The sequence below is a fragment of the Diadema antillarum genome, unplaced genomic scaffold (assembly GCF_040938485.1).
Source record: "Diadema antillarum isolate AM-2024a unplaced genomic scaffold, OU_Dant_1.0 scf00000003, whole genome shotgun sequence".
In the NCBI taxonomy this organism is placed as follows: domain Eukaryota; kingdom Metazoa; phylum Echinodermata; class Echinoidea; order Diadematoida; family Diadematidae; genus Diadema; species Diadema antillarum.
In genome coordinates, this window is record NW_027270892.1 from 1,761,906 (window position 1) to 1,767,905 (window position 6,000).

Genomic DNA, 6,000 nt, shown 5'->3' on the forward strand with positions numbered 1-6,000 from the left:
GGTTTGACAATTCCCATTTCATTTTGGATTGAAATTTAGACTGCATACATAATATATCTTTCATGCTCAGTGAAGAATTTACATGTTTTAATTTTCCCAAGTGTGGATGTGAAATGGTGTAAACTTACAAAATTTTTGTACATTTACATTGTATTAGACAAATTCTAATAAACAAGATAATCGCACAGTGTTATCATTGTGCTAGTATCACATCATGTGAAACATGTAAAAAATTAGATGCGACAAGATATTCCATGTGTACCTCTGCCGGTATTTATGTTCCTATTGCAGGGCTCGACACTAACAGTGGCCCGGGGCCACCAAAAGTGAAAGTCGGGCCACCAAATTTTTAAAAAGGGCAAATTTGGTGGCCCGCCTCGGCCCACCAAAATTTTTTGAAAAGTATATCAATAAATTTGTAACTTTTTGCGACGGAAATGCATAAATGCGTGCAGTGAGTGTGCGAGTCATTAAAAAAAAAAAGGACTTTTAATATTATTTATTTTTTTTCGGGCCACCAAATTTCTCTCGGGGCACCAAATATTTGAAATTGATGATTTTGGTGGCCCCACCGGGCCACCAAAAAAAAAGTTAGTGTGGAGCCCTGCCTTTTGGGATAGCTCTTATTACAAGACACGTCACTTCAAGATTTAAGGAATCAAGGGAACTCTGATTTAAACTCATGAATGTTGTTTGATATGTAGGGCATTGGTAACAGGAAGAGCAATCAAGCTGCTCTTACAATAGCACAACATACATTAACAAACTTCTCATACCACCATGTCATTAAAGCTTCATACTGTCACCTTGTGTTCTTTGAACCCCTTTTTCCTCTTTTGCACACCATACAGTCAGGTTCTACATTTGCTTGACTGCAGGAATCCCATTAACATTCCGAGACATGCAACTCATACATGGGAATCTTAAAGGAGGCCATACATTACGGCTCATTACACAATAAATCAGTGAATATGTGGCTCATAATATAAAGAAGCATGCATGACTCACATTCTTAGAGAGTCCTTCATAGTCCATGCGAAAGGTTTCTGTATCATAACAAGCGTCCAATAGAACTCTCCTCACCGTGAAAACAGGTGTTAGGATTACAGTTAGCCTCTCAAATGTGGCTGGGGCTTTGCATAACCCAAACGGCATCACATTGAACTGGAACAAGCCACGATGTGAAGCGAAGGCTGTCTTTGGTTTGTCTGCATGGTCCATCTCGATCTGCCAATATCCGTTGGCAAGGTTCAGGGTGGAAAAGACCGTGGCCCCATTTAGCATCTCAAGGGTGTCGCCAATCCTTGGCAGTGGGTAGGAATCCTTGACTGTGATTTTGTGTAGTTTCCGACAATCTGCACCGAAATGAGGCTTCCATCCTTCTTCTGAACGAGGACAATTGGAGATGACCAAGGGCTGCTGGAGGGTTCGATTATGCCAGCTGTAAGCATCTTGTCTATTTCTGTGTTGGCTTCTATATCTTGTTTGTGGAAAGGAAGTCGATGAGTTGCCTGTCTGATTGGGTTGTGTGTTCCAGTGTCAATGTGGGTGCTGGCTTACCGTGGTCCTTGTGAATCACAGGCAAATAAGCCCTGCCATTTCACAGGCATCTTTGCAACCAACCCTTTTCGGGCATCAACCAGCTCCAGGGTTGCATCTTTGTAAAGTTGCTCTATGTGGGTAGGAACGGATTCATCTTGATCTCTGCTGTAACCTTCGTTGTCAAGGTTGGAGATGGTATATACGCCTTCACAAGTCCATACAGTCGTGTTCTTGTAAACGGTGACAACGTCTTTTGTGAAGTTAGCAAATTCTAACAGGTAGACCTATATCTCCCGTTTGGGCCACGACAAGACTATGGGCCACCAGCAGTCCCTTCTTCTGATGAAATGATTCTGCTGGTTGAACTAACCCTAGCTCGCCCTGGCACTCTGTCTGCAAGTCTTTAACTTTGCCTGGTAAAATCATCTCAGTCATAGCGGGTACCTCTACTGTTTCTGTTAGGACTATCCTACAGTGAAATTCGGGTGTAGTATTCTTGGCATGCTGTAGTGGATTGAGAGATACCAGGCCCAGTCGTACAATGATTGAGCAACGCTGCTTCCTGAGGAAGTCTAGCCCCAAAATGCAGTCAGGGCCTATGTCTGCTACCCAGAATGCATGCGAGAGTGCATGCTCTCCAATCTCCAATTCTATCTTTACTTGCCAAGAACAGGAACACTGATTTTGTCTGCAAGACTCGTCCTGGATTCTGCATCTGTCAGTGCCAGTCTATTTCCTTTGACAATATGCTTGAATACTCCATCTTGTAGAATAAATACATTGGCTCCTGTGTCAATGAGGCAAGTTATGTCTTCTCCATGCACCTTCCATGTAGGTATATCCCATCACTAGACATCCCTCTATCTCTTTGTGTAGGGCAACTCATATGGGCTAGGAGCTTATTACTGTCAGCTGTCGACTCGTCCATCTGACGCTTGCTCGTTTCCCTCGTGAGACAGGTGTAACTTTGGACAATTCCTTTTGAGGTGTCCAATCTCCTTTCAGAAGTAGCACCGTCTCTCCATAGGGCATTGACTTCCAGGTTGTTTGTCCTGATTGGATTGGTGTGCTCTTGCATGAAGGTTGCTTACCTCACTATGCAACCTCTGTACAGTTCTCTTGAGTCCAGTTAGGGCTTCTCAGTGACCCGACATCCCATCGGCCACTACCTTGATTACTTCTTCTGCGAGGGTCTGAGTCTGTGTAGCATCTTTCGTCTAGACCACAAGAACTCTCCGTCCTTGGAACCCTCGCTGCTTCTCTGCCAGATGGAAGGCTTCTATCTCAAGGGCAGCTTTCAAGGCACCATCATCTGGAGACAGATGTGGTTTCCTTGTCTGAAGTTCGATGGGCTAGGAGCTTATTACTGTCAGCTGTCGACTCGTCCATCTGACGCTTGCTCGTTTCCCTCGTGAGACAGGTGTAACTTTGGACAATTCCTTTTGAGGTGTCCAATCTCCTTTCAGAAGTAGCACTGTCTCTCCATAGGGCATTGACTTCCAGGTTGTTTGTCCTGATTGGATTGGTGTGCTCTTGCATGAAGGTTGCTTACCTCACTATGCAACCTCTGTACTGTTGTCTTGAGTCCAGTTAGGGCTTCTCAGTGACCCGACATCCCATCAGCCACTACCTCGATTACTTCTTCTGCGAGGGTCTGAGTCTGTGTAGCATCTTTCGTCTAGACCACAAGAACTCTCCGTCCTTGGAACCCTCGCTGCTTCTCTGCCAGATGGAAGGCTTCTATCTCAAGGGCAGCTTTCAAGGCACCATCATCTGGAGACAGATGTGGTTTCCTTGTCTGAAGTTCGATGGGCTAGGAGCTTATTACTGTCAGCTGTCGACTCGTCCATCTGACGCTTGCTCGTTTCCCTCGTGAGACAGGTGTAACTTTGGACAATTCCTTTTGAGGTGTCCAATCTCCTTTCAGAAGTAGCACTGTCTCTCCATAGGGCATTGACTTCCAGGTTGTTTGTCCTGATTGGATTGGTGTGCTCTTGCATGAAGGTTGCTTACCTCACTATGCAACCTCTGTACTGTTGTCTTGAGTCCAGTTAGGGCTTCTCAGTGACCCGACATCCCATCGGCCACTACCTTGATTACTTCTTCTGCGAGGGTCTGAGTCTGTGTAGCATCTTTCGTCTAGACCACAAGAACTCTCCGTCCTTGGAACCCTCGCTGCTTCTCTGTCAGATGGAAGGCTTCTATCTCAAGGGCAGCTTTCAAGGCACCATCATCTGGAGACAGATGTGGTTTCCTTGTCTGAAGTTGGATAGACAGCTACAAGCAAAATCATCTGTTGTCGTTTCTCCTTCCTTAGTTAGTTCACCAAAGTCTAGCCGGTCTGTAATCACTGATGAACTTCCAAAACTAGATACTACAGGTAACAACATATTTACAGGTTAGGGCACAAGAGTTAGGCACATCTAGCTAAACTTCTTTCAAAATCAACCCCATTTCCAGCTCCCACATACACCACTGCCTTGCTGGTACCAGAATTGAGAGCGTGTGTCACATCTGTTACATTGTATATCCCCCAGCCGCGATACTGCGGCTTGTAACTATGTCTTGTATGTATGATATTTTGCAAACTGGAACTTGCTAGACACTTTCCCATTGCATGTACCGATAGTTACTGCATTCCCATGTGAGAACAAGATTGAGAGAATGAATTTTAATTGCATGTAGTATTTCTTCTTCTATGGAACAACAGTGATAAGTCTATGGATGTACCAATTTTGAAACTGTCTGTTGAGATTCATGAGGTAAAGTTGCCATAACAACTTATGCAATACAGCAGCATTGCATATCATGTCGCTATGTTATATGAATACTAAATTTTGATATTGATTCTTCCAGTACAAAACATTTGCAGAAGATGTTCTCTCCGGTGACTACCCTGATGAGGTGATGCTGTTGTTTTGTTGCTTCTCCTAAGATGCAAGGACATAATATTACTGCAACATGTTTCCATTGCTTCACTGACAACTCTGATATAAATGTGCATCATACATCATGCACTGTACAGTTTATCCTTTCCATATTTCAAAGCATCTTAAAGAATAATTAAACTCAATATACCTTGTATTCTTGAATCGAGGTAATGTACAAATAGTAGTAGAACACATTGGGAAAGTTTGAGGAAAATCAGACAGTCTGTTCAAACGTTATGAATCTTTGTTTTGGTGCCGGCAGCGTCTGATGAGAAGAGTACCACTGTTCATGACATTTTAGGACAACGATATGAAGAAAGTATGCTGTATTCATTATATTTTCGTCAGAAAAGTTGTTGATTTTCCACTTTGGAGGCAGTATACAGCACATTTGTGCTACAAATGGTAATATTTGCACAAGTTATTAATTTTGCAAATACATGTATGTGACATCGTAAAAATTTTGAGAATATAAGATTACTGCAAAATGTATCACACTGTACCTGTAAGATTGCAATTATTATCTCTGATATATTTGCCATTCAGTTCTGTATTCAAGATGATGAGCATTATGTAACCATCGTTTAAATTGCATGTATGGCATACATGTATTACAGCGGTTTGTGGTCAGTCAAGAGCTCAAATTAAGCCCGCCGCATACTCTACAACTTTCGGTCGCAAGACTAAGCGACTTTGATCTCAAATAAACAAGCATGTTTATTCTGAGACTGTTGTGATTTCTTTTTCGGATCTAAAGTCAGTCGTGCAAACGAAAATCGTGAAGTGTGCGGCGGGCTTTAAGCTCCGATCAGGTACAAATGAAATTGTTCGCACCCCACACCCACTGCCCGGGCTTCCTTCTTAGTTTAAGAGTATATGTAGCGACGCCCCACATCCGTCAGAATTTGGCTCACAAATGCCATTGGGCAGGTGACACCATTCATAGTTTGGGACAAAATCGTCCCCTGGTCTGGTGCGAAGAAACGCGAACGCGAAGATTAGTCTTTGCGCCATTTACGAAATTTGCCATGACTGCGAAGCTCGTCGATGCCTGTTGCCGGGCGACAGCAATAGCTTGTGACGCAGTGTCCATGCCCACTTGGTTTCCGTTCGTGTCTACTCTTGAAGCGGTTCAGTGATAGTGGCGAGATTATCGATGAAACGCCCGTAGTAATTCACAAGACCGCGAAATGACCTTACCTCTTCTTCTCGATGTCGGTCGCGGTGTGTCTACCTTGGACTCGTCTAGTGCGATCCCATCGCTGGACACCATCAAGCCGACGAACTTCGGGCTAAGTGTAATCGTCGGCATTTCAGTGTGAAGCCACGTTTCTTCAAGCGCTCGCGCAGTGCCTGGAGCTGAGCGTCGTGCTCAGCAATCGTTTTTCCGTAGACGGTGATGTCGTCCGAAATATTGCGAACGCCCTCCAGTCCTTGGAGCGACCGTTGTATTGCATGCTGATATATTTCCGATGCTGGCGACAGTCCAAAGATTAGCCATTTATACCTCGTCAGGCCCTTGTGCTTC